The sequence below is a fragment of the Danio rerio genome, chromosome 10, assembly GCF_052040795.2.
Source record: "Danio rerio strain M-AB ecotype USA chromosome 10, GRCz13ab, whole genome shotgun sequence".
NCBI classification, from domain to species: Eukaryota; Metazoa; Chordata; class Actinopteri; order Cypriniformes; family Danionidae; genus Danio; species Danio rerio.
This window is the reverse complement of record NC_141030.1, coordinates 42548284-42570000: the sequence shown is the minus strand read 5'-3', so window position 1 is coordinate 42570000 and position 21717 is coordinate 42548284. Positions and strand designations below refer to the sequence as shown.

General features: G+C 37.1%; 2 long non-coding RNA genes across 9 annotated transcripts in view; both read right to left on the bottom strand.

Moving 5' to 3' along the window:
- The window catches only part of LOC103911777 (uncharacterized), a 26076-nt gene extending 5675 nt beyond the window's left edge, over window positions 1-20401 (bottom strand). For 2 of the 5 annotated variants that reach the window (XR_015501607.1, XR_015501604.1), the window contains exons 1-6: window positions 20256-20369; window positions 8303-8533; window positions 7859-7905; window positions 6225-6390; window positions 4732-4835; window positions 2822-3034 (exon numbers count right to left, since the gene is read on the bottom strand). This is a non-coding gene — a long non-coding RNA (uncharacterized LOC103911777). Of the gene's footprint in view, window positions 1-2821; window positions 3035-4731; window positions 4872-6224; window positions 6391-7858; window positions 7906-8298; window positions 8534-20255 lie in introns of those variants that run through there. The other 3 variants (XR_015501603.1, XR_015501605.1, XR_015501606.1) reach the window with 3 other exon arrangements.
- LOC141376444 (uncharacterized) lies at window positions 13984-19844 on the bottom strand. Of its 4 annotated transcripts, none has more exons than XR_015501583.1 (4): window positions 19676-19844; window positions 19408-19606; window positions 18866-19059; window positions 13984-16782 (listed from the first exon to the last, which is right to left on the bottom strand). It is a non-coding gene; the product is annotated as an uncharacterized LOC141376444 (long non-coding RNA). The 4 variants fall into 4 exon arrangements; XR_015501584.1 differs by having other exon boundaries at window positions 18866-18955; window positions 19423-19531; window positions 19695-19844; XR_015501585.1 differs by lacking the exon at window positions 19408-19606 and having other exon boundaries at window positions 18866-18994; window positions 19704-19844.
- Window positions 20402-21717: the final 1316 nt, after the last annotated feature.

Genomic DNA, 21717 nt, shown 5'->3' with positions numbered 1-21717 from the left:
AAAGTCACATATTGTGCATTTCTATTATACACAATTTGTACTAAAGCGATCTAAAAAGTTCATATCAATAAGTTTTCTCTTTGCACCAGATGGTAGTCTTTGTACTTTCATTTCGAGGGTGCAGATTGCATAAGTTTTATTAATATGTATAACTTTATTTATTTTATTAATGACCATAACTTTATATATATAGTTAAAAAATATGTACCATTTTCCCAAGTATATAAAACTACTACTGTAAGAAAATATCAGAATTCGGAACATACTTTCTGTATTATGTTTGCTTGAACTGACCCGATCTAATCCTGTTTATATGAATTGAACCTGCTTCCGATCAGGTTTGACCTAGCAGAACTGTTGCCATGACAACAACTCTCAGATCAGCTTTGAAGAACGAAACGATCCTGGATCATGTCAAATCGTCAACATCCAAATCCAGCTAACTGAGTAATCCACGTACGAAGAACGGACCCCTGATCGGAAGCAGGCTCAATTCATATAAACAAGATTAGATTGTCTCAGTTCAAGCAAAGATAATAGAGAAAGTATGTACCGAATTCTGATATTTTCTTACAATAGTAGTTATATACATTTGGGAAAATAGTAACTATTTTAAATATATATATATATATATATATATATATATATATATATATATATATATATATATATATATATATATATATATATATATATATATATATATATATAAAAAGTTATAGTTATTAATAAAATAAATAAAGTTATACATATTAATAAAACTTATGCAATCTGCACCCCCGAAATGAAAGTACAAAGACTGCCACCTGTTGGTGCAAAGAGAAAACATTGATATGAACAATTTGTGTATAATAGAATGCACAATGTGTGACGTTTTAAAAAAAAGAAATTATACATTACTGCAGTCATAAACATGTTTTGACAGTTAATATGCCAGTGATTATGCTTAACAAAAGTTGCAGACGTCTTTACCAATATCAAAATGCTTTTGTAAACATCCAGTTATTCCATACAGCGATTAAAAAAACAGCTATTATAATAGAGAAAATCTTTTCTAAATGTAGAACTAAATACATTGATTTGCATTGAAATGCATGATAAATACTCTTGACACATGAAAGAGTAAAGCCTGCAGCTCATAACAAATGTGGAAAGTTAATGCGTGTCATATTTAACAAACCGTTTTCTGCTAATTTGATGTAATTTTGCTCACATGGATAATTGAATATTAATCAGATGATGTCATTACGCTGCTGTGCCGTCAGCCAATCGTTTTATTGCTGATCATGATTTCGAGGATCGATAGATCGGTCCTTCACAACACACGGAGCGATCTCAGATCAGTTCATCTAGACATTCTAATCTGATTCGCGAACTTGTTTGAAGAACCAAATTAGCGAGAGATCAGTTATCAAGATTAAAAGATCCAGGATCGGCAAAATCATCTTAGATAATTTAAGCGAGGTACGAAGAACAGACCCCAGTTTCCAAATTTGATGTCTGTGATCACAGAAGAAGATATGACAAAATATGTTGCCAGCAGTTATTAAATTCTACTGTATTTTTTTAATCCTTGTTACTGAAGTCGGTGACAACAAGTTTCCAAAACATCTCCTGTGTTCAAGAAAAGAAAGAAACTACATGAGGGTGAGTAAATTTTCGATTTTGGGTGAACTGACCCCTTTAACTCATGCTGCTACAGAGATATTGATAGTTTTATAAACAACAGCAGTTAAAAACCACCACCAAACACAGACAGAACGAGTCTTATTGCAGGAACACAAGGAGATTGTAAAGTGTTTGCCTCAACACACCTGCCTGGATGATTCAAGTATACCTAGTAAGACCTTGATTAGCCTGTTCTGGTGTGTTTGATTAGGGTTGGAGCTAAAATCTGCAGGACACCGGCCCTCCAGGAACAAGTTTGGTGACCACTGGTTTACACAATAAACATTTATTATATATAGAAATTAATTTAATTAAAAAATTAATAAAAAAATTTATTTAATTTATAGAAATTAAATTGATATTTGGCTTAAAATGTAAAGTTTACATTTACTCACCCTCAATCACTCAACTTTGATATTTTTTAAGCAAAAAAATAAAAAAATAATATATATAAATAATATAATAATATATATATATATATATATATATATATATATATATATATATATATATATATATATATATATATATATATTATATATATATATATATATATATATATATATATATATATATATACATTATATATATATATATATATATATATATATATATATATTATATATATATATATATATATATATATATAAATTTCCTGACATTAAAAAAAGATCCAAATTTCAGTGATTTTGACCGCAACGTGAGATAGAAGTGTGGTTTTCCCCGCCCACTGATATAGATCGACAGGCAAGTATTACCAAGTCTCAGAAATTAATACTTTTTTTTTTTTTCAGTTCTGACACTATTCTGATAAACGTGGACACAGTTCTTATCATATTTTATAACAATTTTCAAAACTATACCAAACAAACATAGATAATGTAAGAAATCCTAAAAAAAATATTTGGGTTGAGTGTATATTTAACAAAGATGTTCGCTTTCTGATAAAACCTCCAGTTATTTATTCTCGATGAAAGAGTTTTTCTGTCAATACTTTAAACACAAGATTAAAGTACAACTCTAAAGGCTTTTTTACAGCATTGTTTGCTCATATTTACAGTTTCAGCAGAGGACGTGTGTTTGGTTTCCTTAAACGTGCTCGAATGAATGAGCTTGTTTTACAGCAGACGTGCTCCCTAATAAGAGGACTCACATGAATCACTGGCGGCTCAATGAAACGCTGCACACAGGAGAACGAGCGCCTGATTGAGCTGAACCGCTGCTGCAGATCCATGTATTGATCACAGATATTGAATGCTCGGTGCGGCAGCGTCTTCATTCAGATTCATTCACTGCAGCACAAGCAGATTTGTCTGCAGGACCAATGAAAACGTGAAGGAAAGCAAACAGTGTCTGCTGGTGTTTCCTGAGATAAATAAACGAGGAGATAGAGAAGAAGAAGAAAAACAGGAGTTAAAATCACATCTCAACACAGAGGCGAGGATTCTGATAGATGGAAAATTAAGAAATAATAATGTTTGTCTGTATTTATGGCATGAAAATTGTAGTTTTTCATTCATTCATTTTCTTTTCAGCTTAGTCCCTTTATTAATCTGGGGTCACCACAGCGGAATGAACCACCAACTAATCCGTCATATTGTATGCTTTACACAGCCCTTCCAGCTGCAACCCATCACTGGGAAACACCTATACACTCTCATTAACACACATATGCTACGGTTTATTTAGCTTACCCAATTCAATTAATACCGCATGTCATTGGACTGTAAGGGGAAACCGGAGCACCCGGTGGAAACCCACGCCAACACGGGGAGAACATGCAAACTCCACACAGAAATGCCAACTGACCCAGCCAGAGCTCGAACCAGCAAGCATATTGACCGTAAATTGACCATAGTGCGTAGTGTGTGAATGAGTGTGCATGGATGTTTCCCAGTGATTGGGTTGCAGCCTGAAGGGCATCCGCTGCGTAAAACACATGCTGGATAAGTTGGCTGTTCATTCCGCTGTGGCGACCCCTGATGAATAAAGTGACTAAGCCGAAAAGAAAATAAATGAATAAATTAATTGTTTAAAGTAAAGTAAAAAATGGTACATGAAAAAAATACAGGATCGTCAGTTACACATATTTTTCAGTGAGGTTAAAGATTTTAAAAACTTTGTTAATTTAATATTTTTCAATATTATTGAAAAATAAAATAAAAATATGTAAATTTTTACTGATTGAAGCGAAAAATGATCCAGGAAAAAAATGATTCAGTTAAATATTTTCCAATATTTTACTATTTATTTCCAATGATTCATTCATTCATTTTCCTTTAGCGTATTCCTTTTATATTCATCAGGGGTTGCCACAGTGGAATGAACCACCAACTATTCTAGCACATGTTGAACACAGTGGATGCCTTTCCAGCCACAACCCTGTACTGGGAAACATCCATACACACTCACTCATTCACACACATACTGTACACTACGGCCAATTTAGTTTATTCAATTTCCTTATAGCGCATGTATTTGGACTGTGGGGGAAACCGGAGCACCAGGAGGAAACCCACGCCAACATGGGGAGAATCAGCTACTTTCCTGCTGTGAGGCAACAGTACTAACCACTGAGCCACCATGTTGCCCATTTCCAATGATACTGCATATAAATTAAATATTCTTAAAAGGAAATAAAAAACAAAATAAAACACAATATTTTTAAAATAAAGTAGAAAATGGTCCTGGGGGGAAGAAAAAAAAACTCAAAAACAATAAAATAAAATATTTGATTAAATTAAATAAACATTTTTATCTAATTAAAAAATGGAAAACGATTATCAAGGAATTATTTTAGGATAATTTGTTGTACTTCTTTTCTGGTATATATTTTTCTCAATATATTAGCCATATTGAAACAAATTAAATACATTTAATAATTGCATTTTTATACAATAAAGAATAATAATGTGATTCTCAGTCACGGTCTTCATTTAGATAAGCATTCAAATGTGCTGCTGAATTGTGCAGGAAACCCAGCAGCATCTGTCGTTTGACCTGTTTGGAGTTTATTGAATCCTGGATCAGTTTATTGTGAAGTGTGAATGAGGAACTGCTGACCTTCTGCTTTTTATTGTGATGATGAGACCAGAGCCCCGCCCTCCTGCTGACCTGTGATTGGCTGCTCACATGATCCACGCCCAGCAAGACTGCAATAAAACACACTGCAGGAAAGAGAGAGAGAGAGAGAGAGAGAGAGAGAGAGAGAGAGAGAGAGAGAGAGAGAGAGAGAGAGAGAGAGAGAGAGAATGAAAGGAGCCACTGAATGAAAGAATAATAATAGCTTTAACGCCTCAGACTCCACACTTACACCAGAGATGCAAATGCAGAGCGTTTTATAACAGATTTATAGAAACTAAATGTAATTAACTGAAATGATTTACTTTATATTATCTACAATATAATATGTCTCTATGAAAAAAGTTTGATAAAATGAATACACCTATAAGAAATAAATACAAATGTAAATATACTGAATTTCTAACTCTATTATTATTATTATCAATATTATTATCATCATTATTATTAGTAATAATACTATTAATTATTATTATCAATATTATTATTATTATCAGTATTATTATTATTATTAACATCATCATTATTATTATTTTTATTATTATTATTATTATTGTTGTTTTTATTATTATTATTATCATTATTATTATTAATAATATTATTATTATTATTATTCTAAGTATTATTATTATCATTATCAGTATTATTATTATTATTATTATTATTATTATTATTATTATTATTATTATCATCATCAGTATTATTATTATTATTATTATTATTAAAATTATCATTATTAGTATTATCATCATTTTAATTATTATTATTATTATTATTATTATTATTATTATTATCAGTATTATTATTATTATTATCATCAGTATTATCATTATTATTATTAAAATTATCATTATTAGTATTATTATCATTATTATTATCATTTTAATTATTATTATTATTATTATTATTATCAGTATTATTATTATTATTATTATTATTATTATTATTAAAATTATCATTATTATTATCATCATTATCATTATTATCAGTATTATTATTATTATTAAATTATCATTATTAGTATTATTATCATCATTATCATTATTATCAGTATTATTATTATTATTATTATTATTATTATTAGTATTATTATTATTATTAAAATTATCATTATTAGTATTATTATCATCATTATTATCATTATTATTATTATTATCAGTATTATTATAATTATCATCATCATTATTATTATCAGTATTATTATTATTATCATTATTATAATCAGTATTATTATTATAATTATTATTATCAGAATTATTATTATTATTATTATTATCATTATTAGTATTATCCATTTATTCATTTTCTTGTCGGCTTAGTCCCTTTATTAATCTGGAGTCGCCACAGTGGAATGAACCGCCAACTTATCCAGTGTGTTTTTACGCAGCGGATGCCCTTCCAGCTGCAACCCATCTCTGGGAAACATCCATACATACTCATTCACACTCATATACTAAGGACAATTTAGCCTGTACCTGCATGTCTTTGGACTGTGGGGGAAACCGGAGCACCCGGAGGAAACCCACACAAACACAGAAGGAACATGCAAACTCCACACAGAAACGCTGACTGACTCAGCCAAGGCTCGAACCAGCAACCTTCTTGCTGTGAGGCGATTGTGCTACCCACTGCGCGACGGTTCTGCATAAATAATATTGAAAATATATTATTTTTGTTTTGAAAAAAAGAACAAAAACAAAACACTGTACGAGAACGAAAAAGCAGCATTGAACTTTTGTAATGCTGGAAATCTCTTTTGATTCCTTGACCCAGATAATGATTCAGAGTCATCCTGTCAGTGGCGAAACAAAACTGACCAAAGTGAGACAGAGAACGAAACAAAATCGAGGAATAAATAAAGACACTTCATACATTTTTATGACCACACGTATAAGGTCAGCCATGTGCTCGGGTTACTAAGCAACAGTGTGTGTGTATGTGTGTGTGAGGGTTTGTCAGAAGTCGACTCAGATGTGCTGAACGGCTGTGAGACGAACAATCAGGCTTTGATTACTGTCAGCATCAGGCCGAGCGCAGCTGCACATGAGCTTCACTATTCAACACACACTCATTCAGCTTAGGGAAACACCACACAACACTGCAGATGCACGCTATTTTTGGTGCTTTTTTTCTGGTAAATGTAATTTCCAATCACACTTTTTGTGTATTTGTTGGTATTTTTTTTAGGACAAAAAGACTGTGGTGGAAGTTACTTAACTATATCTTTTGCTTTGCTTAGCCTTCATAATTAATAGCAAATGTAATTTCCAATCACTTTTTTTATATTTGTTAGTATTTTTGGGACAAAATGACTGTGGTGGAAATTACTTGGCTATATGTTTTGCTTAGCTTAGCCTTTATGTTTAATAGTAAATTTCATTTATAATCAAACTTTTTTGTATTTGTGAGTTTTTCTCAGGATAAAATGACTGTGTAGGAAATTACTTGGCTATATATTTTGCTTTGCTTGGCCTTTATGTTTAATAGCAAATGTAATTTACTTTATCTTTCTTTGTATTTGTTCGTATTTTTGGGACAAAATGACGATGGTGGAAATTGGCTATATATTTTGCTTTGCTTAGCCTTTATGTTTAATAGTAAATATAATTTCCAATCACTTTTGTGTATTTGTTAGTATTTTCAGGACAAAATGACTGTGGAGGAAATTACTTGGCTATATATTTTGCTTTGCTTAGTCTCATGTTTAATAGCAAATGTAATTTACTTTAACTTTTTTTGTATTTGTTCCTTATTTTTAGGACAAAAAGACTGTGGTGGCAATTAACTGTCTATATATATATTGCTTTGCTTAGCCTTTCATATTTAATAGCAAATGTAATTTCCAATCACTTTTGTGTATTTGTTAGTATTTTTAGGGCAAATGACTGTGGTGGAAATTAATTGTCTATATATTTTGCTTTGCTTAGTCTTTATGTTTAATAGTAATCGTAATATCCCAGAAATGAACGAATATTATTTAGGAAGGCACCTATGATGATAGGTTATATGATATAAAAGACTCATTATTATTATTATTCATTCATTTTCTTGACGGCTTAGTCCCTTTATTAATCCAGGGTCGCCACAGCGGAATGAACCGCCAACTTACCCAGCAAGTTTTTACGCAGCAGATGCCCTTCCAGCTGCAATCCATCTCTGGGAAACATCCACACACACACACACACACACACTCATACACTTTGAATGCATATGAAATGTGCTATATAAAAAAACTTGCCTTGCCTTGTTAAGTTAGACAGTTGAATAGACAAACAGACTGACCAACCAACGACAGAGAGATTGACAGACAGACAGAGAGAGAGAAAGAGAAAGAGAGAGAGAGAGAGAGTGAGAGTGAGAGAGAGAGAGACGGACAGACAGACAGAGGGATAGATAGATAGATAGATAGATAGATAGATAGATAGATAGATAGATAGATAGATAGATAGATAGATAGATAGATAGATAGATAGATAGATAGATAGATAGATAGATAGATAAAGTTAGACAGAGACAGATTGACAGACAGATAGATAAACTGTACTGTACTTACTGTACTGCTGCAGCTCCTGTTCTGTGTGTGTGTGTGTGTGTGTGTGTGTGTGTGTGTGTGTGTGAGAGGCAGCAGCTGAGCACATCAGCGGGACGCTCCTCTCGTGTCCCGCAGGACTCCCAGATGTTGTGCTTCTGTCTGCACAGCTGCAGCTGCAGGTCCTCCACGCTCCACAGAGCTGCACAGATGCTGAGGAGAGAATCAGAGGGCAGGTACCAGCACATCCTCCATCTGGAACACACACACACACACACACACACACACACACGCTGAGGAGCTGTCAACATGACTGACACACACAATCACACCACACACATCAATAAAGCTACAATTATACTCATGAACACTGTAATGCTCTACTGTATAGACCTCAGATATTGCGTATTCAAGATCCAGTTTTAAGTTTTCTTTGACGTAATATTAAGTGGGAAAAACAACGACACAAGAACTAAAGATGGGCCAGTGTGCGAGACCCCTGGGACAGTAGACAGGATTGTTACTGGCAGGGCCGGATTAACGAATGGGCATCATGGGCACAGGCGATGCCGATTTTGGAGTGTCTATTTAGGCTAAATGCAAAAAGAGCACCTCGTAGGAATAAGCTAATTGAGTGATTGCCGCCCATCACCATTTGATTGACAGAGACAACATAAAAGATCGCGACACACAGTTGCGCGAGTGACGTAGCTGGTAAAGCGCATGGCAACTTGTTTTGACGTGATAGTGAACCCGGTTCGAATCCAGCGTCTGATGAACTGTAAACAGTGAATGGTGAACTGATGACCTTTTCGGCCAATCACACTCATTTCTGTTGAGCACGTGAGCACAATGGCAAATCAGCGATGTTTTAGGAAAGCCATCAACAGTGCCTTACATGTTAGCGGGAAAATGATGTTTTTTCTTTTAATTCAGTATCGTGACACGTCTAATATAGTAAAAGAATCAGTTTATTAACTTAAAGGGCCATGACACCCCCACTTTCGGTTAAAGTCTACTTCAGAATTTTTCAAAAGATGCATGATTAATGGGCGTGGAGCTCCGCGAGCATAGGGCAGGAGTGGGCGTGGCCAGCAGGGGAGAAGGGGAGCGAACAACTGTTGTTGACAGCTCACAAAATGAGACACAAACCCTGAGGAGACGCATGAGTTTATAGTTTACAAAGTTAAAATGCAAAGAAATGAACAGTAATTTAATGCCCTGCTACATTTGTTATTCGTAATTTCATATACAGACAACCACAATTTATATCATTATAAAGATAAATGTGTTCATGTAAACCCTATAAATGAGGACTTCTCCCTCAATCCCCGTATCCAGCAGACTCAGTGCAGCAGGTCTCCTGACCTGTCTGTTTTAACCATTAACCCTGCTGGTAATCTGGAGAATTTAGGCAAACACAGCAGCACAGTGATGTATCTGAATGTGAACGAACTCCTGATAAAAGTCAACGCCCGCCATTCTCTAATTCGCGTGCTGCTCTCCCGACAAAAATGCTTGCAGCACACACACAGCTTTGCTGTATGATCGGCCCTGACAAGATCGCGGGGATAAAACATGCAACAAACCCCGTGGATCATGGAAACAAACACATACGAGCCTTCATGAACGGCTACTGCGTCCCGTTGGTCTGTCTCACAGCTTGCTTGAAACTGGCAGGTCTGCCTTCGGAATGCAAGTGCTCTCATGAATAATTAAGCAGCCGGCTCTTCTCATAGGATAAGAAAACTCCGCTATGAATAATAATGAGAAACCGAAGCGTCATCATTGCACTTGCAGTACTGCGCTACGTCGCCGATTTTGATCCCGCCCCAAAAATCATTTTAAACCCGGAAGCTGAAATTAGCTGACAAAAGCTCAAAATTATCCAGTTTTCCCCACAATTAAAGCTAACAGGTTGTAACATTGTTTTAACTGATGCTCAACACTAACAAATCTGTTAAAATAAAGAAAAAAGTTCTCCAGGGTGTCCTGAACCTTTAAGTTTGATAAATGGCATCTAAAACGTGTGATTGGGAAAGAAAACGTTGGTTAATAGTGCCATTTCCCTTAACTTAGCTGAAAATAAGCTCAGATATCCCTTTTTATTTTCACCATTCATTCAGAACGGACCTACAGGTCACTCTGAAGGCGGTGAAATTACAAATTTGTGTCACTTTCTCTTCGCTGACAGGCGAACACAACGTTCCCATGTAACTTCCATGTGTCTGTGGAGAGAGGCGGTGGGGAGGGGTGAGAAGGGTGCGCGACGATGCCTTTGTGGACCGGGAGGGAGACGCGAGATTATCGAGAGATCATCACTCGTTTGCGGGCATCCGGAGACTCGCGAAACTTCCCGCCATACTCACAATTCTCTCTTCATATAGCCGTATGCCTATTACATATCCATAAAACACTGTGATATAACCCCGCTCGGATCGGATCTCTTTCTCACTGCAATCGAACCGCTCCAGGGTTCGTTTCAATCGAGCCGAGACCACTTCACTCAGGCTGTCTCGGAGCGATTACTTTGGCGCGGAACAGAGCGCGATTGCCCTGTTCACATATGCCAAACGAACCGCGCTAACTGGGCAAACGAGGCAGGGTCCGAAACAAAAGTGTAGGTGTGAAAGCACCCTTAGACCAGACCAAGGGCAATAAATGATACACCGTTGCATTTTCTGCCGTCTTTGAGTCGCTTTCACACCACACTGCTAGCTTTGGTCCGAACCAGTTGAAACGAACCAAAATGCAGTCATCTGACAAATTTCACATCTCTCATTGACAGAGACAACATAAAAGAGCGCGACACACAGTTGCGCGAGGTATGTAGCTCGTAAAGCGCATGGCAACTTGTTTTGACGTGATAGTGAACCCGGTAGGAATCCAGCGTCTGATGAACTGTAAACAGTGGATGGTGAACTGATGACCTTCTCGGCCAATCACACTCATTTGTTTTGAGCACGTGAGCATAATGTAAAATCAGCGCTGTTTTAGGAAAGCCATCAACAGTGCCTTACATGTTAGCGGGAAATTGATGTTTTTTCTTTTAATTCAGTATCGTGACAAGTCTAATATAGTGAAAGAATCAGTTTATTAACTTTAGTTTGATAAATGGCATCTAAAACGTGTGTTTGGGAAAGAAAATGTTGGTTAATAGTGCCATTTCCCTTAACTTAGCTGAAAATAAGCTCAGATATCTTTTTTTATTTTCACCATTCATTCAGAACGGACCTACAGGTCACTCTGAAGGCGGTGAAATTATAAATTTGTGTCACTTTCTCTTCGCTGATAAGATATACAGCCAGGTACACAACGTTCCCATGTAACTCCCAACGATACATCCAGGTTTTTTCCCACCGCAGCCTCGATTTCGCTTTTGAAAATGGCGGCCGCGTGGAATTAGTCTATACTGAAAAATCAAGAGCCCCTGAAACACTGTGGGCTCTATTTTGACGGTCCATGCACAGAGCGCAAAACGCAGGGCGCAAACGCTTCAGGGCGTGTCAGAACGCATTTTTGCTAATTTAAGGACGGGAAAATCTGCTTTGCGTTATGGCGCATGGTCTAAAAGGGTTGAGCTTATTTTCTTAATGAGTTATAGGTGTGTTTTGAGAATAAACCAATTAGATTCTCATCTCCCATTATCTTTAAGACCCAGCTGCGTCGCGCCATAAGCGCATTCGCTATTTACAGGACGCAAAGTAAGTCTAAGTGGAAAAAATGAGCATTTCACTACAGTTAACAGTTTTTTTTTACAGAAAACAGTTAAACAGAGCATCTACTGCATGAGAATGAGAGATAAATGATCTACTTTCACTTTCGCTCTCGTGGATTGGGAAACCTTTACGCACAGACATCAATTAGTCTATAAATAATTAGTTGCGTTTGTTAAGCGCAACAATTTGTGTCAAAACTATTTCTAAATTCAGTTCTAATTTCCAGGAAACGAATAAATGAAGAACAATAACGAAGTGTGTTCAAAAACCTGGGTTATACCCTAAAACACATGCTGTGCCCCATACGGTCTAAAACCTGACAGGTGGGCAAATCTAAGCTTGTTTTTAATAAAACAAATATAAATATGGATATAATAAATAATACTGCTAATAATAATAACATTATACAAAAGCAAATTGTTATGAATGAACTGAAAAAGCCTCCCGAGATAAAGAACATATAAAAGCAGTGATTTTTCATATTTATTTAGACTAGAAAATAATGTTTTGTAATATTTTAATCATTTATATTTATATCCTATATCTATTCTTATTATTTCCTATATATATCCTTAATATTTAAATGTTTTCATATGTAAAGATATTTGCCTATTGCTCTCTTGTGCGTATTAAGCAGTGCTTAAGCAAGGCGCAACTCTGCGCCGGAGTTTAGACCGGGTTTGTTTTGGTCTAATGAAAAATCTATTTTAGTTTCTCAAAATAGCAACGCGCCTGCAGTACGCCTCAGATCGCCTTCCTTTTTAGACCAGAACGCCTATGGACGCACATATGAGCGCTAATGCATTTGCTATTTACACAGAGTAGCGCAACGCCTCAAAACGACTCTTGCGCCAAGCTGAAACTACCAAAAGACTATTGCGCCGCGCCTTGCGCCACACTGCGCCGGGTGTATGATAGGGCCCTGTATGTTTATATGATCTATCTCTTAGAAGAAACATCTAAGAGGAAGATTTAAGCAAAAGTCTCATATTCCCTCCATTTAATCTAATTTCTTCCTAAGAGACACAGCTGAGAGTCTGAAGAGCTCTTGCATGATTGTTGTTGTTTTTTTACAGAAACTCAGGCTGAGTGAGACTGACATGCATCACCACTTGTTTTTTTCTCTGATCTTAAAGCGGACGCTCTTCTCTTTCATCTGAACACACAGATGGACTTCAGATCCACATGAAAAGACAATCGAAAAATGCTTTAATACAGAAAATCTATTGTTCTATAGGTCACAAAGAGGCTTTCAGGTGTTTTAAGAGGAATCTAGTGTATTCAGTAACTTAGTGTTAAAATAATAATCCATGTTTTTGTGTTGTTGTTTTTTTAGATATCAGTTCTGCATTAACTTGATCAATCATACAGTAAAAAATGTTAATTTATTTATTACACTTTAATATAGCATCTTATTAATTCATTCATTAATTCACCTTCGGCTTAGTCCCATCAGGGATCAGGGGTCGCCACAGCGGAATAAACAACCAACTTATCCAGCATGTGTTCTACCCATGCGGATGCCCTTCTAGCTGCAACCCAGTACTGGGAAACACCCATACACACATTCACACACAAGATTTTTTCAACCCATTTCTAAACATAATAGTTTTAATAACTCATCTCTAATAACTGATTTATCTTTGCCATGGTGACAGTACATAATATTTGACTAGATATTTTTCAGAATGCTTCTATACAGCTTAAAGTGACATTTAAAGGCTTAACTAGGTTAATTAGGTACACTAGGCAGGTTAGAGGAATTAGGCAAGGTATTGTGTAATGATGATTTGTTCTTTACATTTACATTTACATTTAGTCATTTAGCAGACGCTTTTATCCAAAGCGACTTACAAATGAGGACAAGGAAGCAATTTACACAACTAAGAGCAACAATGAATAAGTACTAAAGGCAAGTTTCAGGTCTGTAAAGTCTAAGAAGGGAAGTATTAGTTGTATTAGTTTTTTTATTTATTTATTTTTTTTGTACAGTTAGTGTGATATTCAAAGAGGCAATTGCAGATTAGGAAGTGAAGTGGAGACTAAATAGTTGAGTTTTTAGTCGTTTCTTGAAAATAGCGAGTGACTCTGCTGTTCTGATGCAGTTAGGGAGTTCATTCCACCAACTGGGCAGATTGAGCGTGAGCGTGAGCGAAAGTGATTTCTTGCCTCTTTGGGATGGAACCACGAGGCGACGTTCATTCACAGAACGCAATTTTCTGGAGGGCACATAGATCTGCAGAAGTGAGAGCAGATAAGAAGGTGCTAGGCCAGAAGTCACTTTGTAGGCAAACATCAGAGCTTTGAATTTGATGCGAGCAGCAACTGGCAGCCAGTGCAAACGGACTAGCAGCGGAGTGACATGTGCTCGTTTAGGTTCATTGAAGACAACTCGTGCTGCTGCATTCTGGAGCAGTTGAAGAGGCTTGATAGAGTTAGCTGGAAGCCCAGCTAGTAGAGAGTTGCAGTAATCCAGTTTGGAGAGAACAAGAGCTTGAACAAGGAGTTGAGCTGCATGTTCAGATAAGAAGGGTCGGTTCTGTTCACTATCGAAAATACATATATAGCTCAAAGGGGCTAATAATATTGACCTTAAAATGTTTTTTGAAAAATTAAAAGCTGCTTATATTCTAGCCGAAATAAAACAAATAAGACTTTCTCCAGAAGAAAAAATATTATCAGACATACTGTGAAAATGTCCTTGCTCTGTTAAACATCATTTGGGAAATATTTAAAAATGAAAAATTCAAATTCAAAGAGGGGCTAATAATTTTGATTTTAGCTGTATATGTATACAGTGCTCAGCATAATTGAGACACCCCATTTTGAAAATTTAAATTTTTATCCATTTCTCAGTGAATATAGGAAATGTATTTTGGTGTATTTAAACAAAACAGATTTATGAAAGATAGATTAATTAAAATAATATTTTAGTCATCGAAAAATCTTTAAAAATTGAGAGATAATACAATTAAATTCAAGCAAAATATTGCAAAAATAAATTACAACCTACAAAATTTCAACTAAATTTATAGATTTTTTTGCTTCTCTTGAATTTTCCTCTTTTTAAAATTTGTATTTAATATTTTTCTATAACATATAGATTTGGGTGGACTAGTTTTTTGGACCGTTATTAAAAAGCTTTTGATAAGAAAAGCAAGAACGAATGGCACTCGTGAGAGAAATTTGAGATCTCAAATTGCGTACACAGCGGCCTCTGGCAGATTTACGCGTAAAGAGCAGGCGCGAATGGCATTTGCGAGAGAAATTTGAGATCTCAAAAAGCAAACAGTGGCTTCTGGTGGATTTATGCAAGAAGGGCAGGCACGAATGGCACTCGCATGAGTAATCAGAGATCTCAAAAAGCATACACAGCGGCCTCTGGTGGATTTACGCAAGAAGGGCAGGCACGAATGGCACTCACGAGAGAAATTTGAGATCTCAGATTGCATAACGAGCGGGCACGAATGGCACTCGTGAGAGAAATTTGAGATCTTAAAGTGTAAACAGCAGCCTCTAGGGGATTTACGCGAGAAGAGCGGGCTCGAATGGCACTCGCAAGAGAAATTTAAGATCTCAAATTGCATACACAGTGGCCTTTGGTGGATTTACACAAGAAGAGCAGGCGTAAACGGCACTCAGGAGAGAGAATTGGGATCTCAAAAAGCGTACACAGCGGCCTCTAGTGTATTCGTGAAAATAAAAACTCCTCCTGGGCTGTATTTGGTGCTCTCCAGAAATGTATATAGGGGTACGTTTTCAGAATGAGCCTGGGTTTGACCAGCAGTGTATTTTTGCTGTGATTTTTCATCACAAGAGCAGAGTTTTTCTTTTGACTTGAATCTGAAGCTCATTTACACGCCAAGCTGCAGTAAATATGTGAAGCCGTTTTACTAACAAGATTCATTTGTTTTTATTCATTTACCCACAATCCACGCTGTTCGCTTCAGCCGGCCATAAAATGAGGTGTTGTTTCATTAATGGGAAATAAAAGATGATTGCATCCTAGAGAGAGAGAAAAGAGACTGAGAGAAGCATTAATTGTGTTATTGTGTGGGTCTGTCTCTGTTTATTTGCCTCAATTAGACTGGAGGAGGAGGAGGAGGAGCAGGTTTATTCTCAGAGAAGCTGCAGCCTTCAGTGGGGATCAGAGGAGCTGTCAATCACTCCAGCAGAGGACACACACTACAGTGCAGCCCCGCGGACACAACACACAACACTGACCTACATACAACACTGATGACACAACTGCACAACTATACTGACACACAACTACACCGAGCACACAGTTACACAACTATACAACTGCACTGACGACACAACACAACTACAATAACACAACAGACAACTACACCGATGACACACTCAACTACACCGACGACACAACACACAACTACAATGATGACAAACACACAACACAAAGGCAAAACTACACTGATGACACAACATACAACAATAGTGTTGACAAAAACACAACACACATCTACACAAACACTCAATTATACTGATGACAAACACAATAACACTGATGACACAACTACACAATACATGACAGAGGCACACAACTGGACTAATGACACAACACACAACTACACTGATAACACAAACACACAACTACACTGAAGAGACAAACATACAATAAACACTGATGACAACACAAGTGCAAAACTACACTAATGACACAACAGACACAACTACAATGACGACACAAACACACAACAACACTGATGACCCAAACCCACATCTATAACGTGCATACTATACACAACTGGACTGATGACACAACTGCACAACTCTACTGACACACAACTAAACCGAGCACACAATTACACAACTATACAACTGCACTGACGACACAACACAACTACAATAACACAACAGACAACTACACCGATGACACTCAACTACAATGATGACACAAACACACAACACAAAGACAAAACTACACTGATGACACAACATACAACAATAGTGTTGACAAAAACACAACACACATCTACGCAAACACTCAATTATACTGATGACAAACACAATAACACTGATGACACAACTACACAGATGACACACTACATGACAGAGGCACACAACTGGACTAATGACACAACACACAACTACACTGATAACACAAACACACAACTACACTGAAGAGACAAACATACAATAAACACTGATGACAACACAAGTGCAAAACTACACTAATGACACAACAGACACAACTACAATGACGACACAAACACACAACAACACTGATGACCCAAACCCACATCTATAACGTGCATACTATACACCACTGGACTGATGACACAACTGCACAACTCTACTGACACACAACTAAACCAAGCACACAATTACACAACTATACAACTGCACTGACGACACAACACAACTACAATAACACAACAGACAACTACACCGATGACACTCAACTACAATGATGACACAAACACACAACACAAAGACAAAACTACACTAATGACACAACATACAACAATAGTGTTGACAAAAACACAACACACATCTATGCAAACACTCAATTATACTGATGACAAACACAATAACACTGATGACACAACTACACAGATGACACAATACATGACAGAGGCACACAACTGGACTAATGACACAACACACAACTACACTGATAACACAAACACACAACTACACTGAAGAGACAAACATACAATAAACACTGATGACAACACAAGTGCAAAACTACACTAATGACACAACAGACACTACTACAATGACGACACAAACACACAACAACACTAATGACCCAAACCCACATCTATAACGTGCATACTATACACAACTGGACTGATGACACAACTGCACAACTCTACTGACACACAACTAAATCGAGCACACAATTACACAACTATACAACTGCATTGACGACACAACCAAACTACAATAACACAACAGACAACTACACCGATGACACTCAACTACAATGATGACACAAACACACAACACAAAGACAAAACTACACTGATGACACAACATACAACAATAGTGTTGACAAAAACACAACACACATCTACACAAACACTCAATTATACTGATGACAAACACAATAACACTGATGACACAACTACACAGATGACACACTACATGACAGAGGCACACAACTGGACTAATGACACAACACACAACTATACTGATAACACAAACACACAACTACACTGAAGAGACAAACATACAATAAACACTGATGACAACACAAGTGCAAAACTACACTAATGACACAACAGACACTACTACAATGACGACACAAACACACAACAACACTAATGACCCAAACCCACATCTATAACGTGCATACTATACACAACTGGACTGATGACACAACTGCACAACTCTACTGACACACAACTAAATCGAGCACACAATTACACAACTATACAACTGCACTGACGACACACCACAACTACAATAACACAACAGACAACTACACCGATGACACACTCAACTACAATGATGACACAAACACACAACACAAAGACAAAACTACACTGATGACACAACATACAACAATAGTGTTGACAAAAACACAACACACATCTACGCAAACACTCAATTATACTGATGACAAACACAATAACACTGATGACACAACTACACAGATGACACACTACATGACAGAAGCACACAACTGGACTAATGACACAACACACAACTACACTGAAGAGACAAACCAACAATAAACACTGATGACAACACAAGTGCAAAACTACACTAATGACACAACAGACACAACTACAATGACGACACAAACACACAACAACACTGATGACCCAAACCCACATCTATAACGTGCATACTATACACAACTGGACTGATGACACAACACACAACACTGGCCTACCACAACACTCAACACACTCCACACAACTACACCGAGTACACAAACTCCACACAACTACAATGATGACAACATAAGTACACAACTACACAGCTGACACAACACTGGCCTACTAAAACACTCAACACAAAACTACACAGAGCGCACAAACTCCACACAACACTGACCTACTACAACACTAAACACACTACACACAACTACACTGAGCACATAAACCCCACACAACTATACTGATGATACAAACACACAACACTGACCTACTACAACATTTAACACACAACTACACTGATGACAAAACCCAACACTGACCTACTACGACACTCAACACACTACTACACTGAGCACACAAACTCCACACAACTACACTAATGACACAACACACAACCCTGACCTATTATAATACTCAACACTCTACACACAACTACACTGAGCACACAGACTTTACACAACTACACTGATGACACAAACTCCACACAACTACACTGAGCACACAAACTTCACACTACACTGATGACACAGCACTGACCTACTACAACACTCAACACACTACACAAAACTACACTGAGCACACAACACACAACACTGACCTACTATAACACTCAACAAACAACTAAACTGATGACACAACCCAACAATGACCTACTACAACACTCAACAGGCTCCACACAACTACACTGATGATACTAACACAAAACTAGTGTTGACACAAACACACAAACTGATGACACAACAATACTCAACACACTTCACACAATTACACCGATGACACAAACACACCACTACACTGATGACAGAACACTCAACACACTGCACACAACTACACTGAACACACAAACTCCACACAACTACACTGATGACACAACACACAACACTGACCTACTACAACACTCAACACACTACACAAAACTACACACAACTACACTGATGACACAACACACAACACTGACCTACTACAACACTCAACACACTACACAAAACTACACACAACTACACTGATGACACAACACTGACCTACTACAACACTCAACACACTACACACAACTACACTGATACAAACACACAACTACAGTGTTGACACAAACACACAAACTGATGACACAACACACAACTACACTGATGACACAACCCACTGACCTACTGCAACACTCAACACACTCCACAACTACACTGATAACACAACACACAACATTGACCTTCTACAACAAAAATGAGATAATAAAATTACTACATATTTATAGACCATCGCATGGCTTATTCAACATCATAACGTGCCTCAATATTATTTATGTTGCTTGTTTTGGGGGGCGTTAATAAGCTGTTCAACTTAAATATACGTATGCTAAACATAAGTTAACCATAAACCATTTGTCATAAACCATTTTATTATACTCACCAACGACTTTTACTCACTACTATTGTAAAGCTTTTTAGATTTCGCTTGTTTAAAGCATAGTTGTGAAGAGGGGGACATGCAGGGAATCCCTAAACTGATCTGAAGACTGTCGACCGTGTCAGCGGTTTATTTATTTTTACAGTGGCGCCCCCTCGCGTTTCCCTGCAGAACTACATAAACACACTGACGCATATCACATTTTCCGCATTTATTATTCTACAAACTAAACAAATCTCTATCATATAAACTTAATGTGTATAAAAATGTGTATTAACATTAAACCCATCGTAAATTTATTTTAAACTTAACCTAACACTATTTTTAATCAGTCTATTTTAAGATTCATCAACTTGTGGCGCAGAGTCGAACAAGAAAAAGACAAGAAATCATAAAAGCGTGAATATATCCTTTGACATTTGCCATACACAGAAATAAGGTGCTGTCAGCAGGTAGTGGTCCTCTAATAAGCCTAATATGGCTCGTGTTGCTGAGGTGAGCTGAAGCCTGATGCTATTAGCTGATGTTAAAAGCGCCACAGACTGCTGATGTTCAGAGGAATCGCACACAGCAGCACAGCACACAATCTATGAACGCTGATGTATGACATCGACCTCCAGGAGAGAGAGAGAGAGAGAGAGAGAGAGAAGAGAGAGAGAGAGAGAGAGAGAGAGAGAGAGAGAGAGAGAGAGAGAGAGAGAGAGAGAGAGAGAGAGAGACTGAAGCCATAAACACTGCCCGGTAACAGGCTCTCCGCCGTCATTGGCTGCAGAGGAGCATGTGTTTGATCAAGCCCTCAGACTGTGTTTGATCGGCGGACTCTCTCTGAGAAATAATCTGTCCTTTTCAGGAGAATCAATCTGATCCTGAGTTTCTCACACCTGCGGGACTCCTAAAGAAACAGTGTCACCAAAAAAGAAAAATCTTTTATTTTAAAGGCCCCGTGAAATTTAAATAAGTAGTAAGTTGCCTATCAATTTTGTTAGTTTTTAGGATATCTATTAGCTATCCCTGCTGAAAAATCCAGTTTAAACCAGCCTAGGCTGGTTGGCTGGTTTTAGCTGGTCAACTAGGCTGGTTTTAGAGGGGTTTTGGCCACTTCCAGGCTGGTTTCCAGCCATTTCCAGCCTGGTCTTAGCTGGTTAGGCTGGGAGATGACCAGCTAAAACCAGCTTGACCAGCCTAGCAGGCTGGGAGCCCAGCCAAAACCAGCTTAAACCAGGCTGGTCAAGCTGGTTTTAGCTGGTCATCTCCCAGCCTAACCAGCTAAGACCAGGCTGGAAATGGCTGGAAACCAGCCTGGAAGTGGCCAAAACCCCTCTAAAACCAGCCTGGTCGAACAGCTAAAACCAGCCAACCAGCCTAGGCTGGATTAAGCTGGATTTTTTAGCAGGGATAGCGTGCTACAAAACAGTAGACTATAGAAGATATATTGTTTGTTACTTCCGTTAAATGGATAATTGGA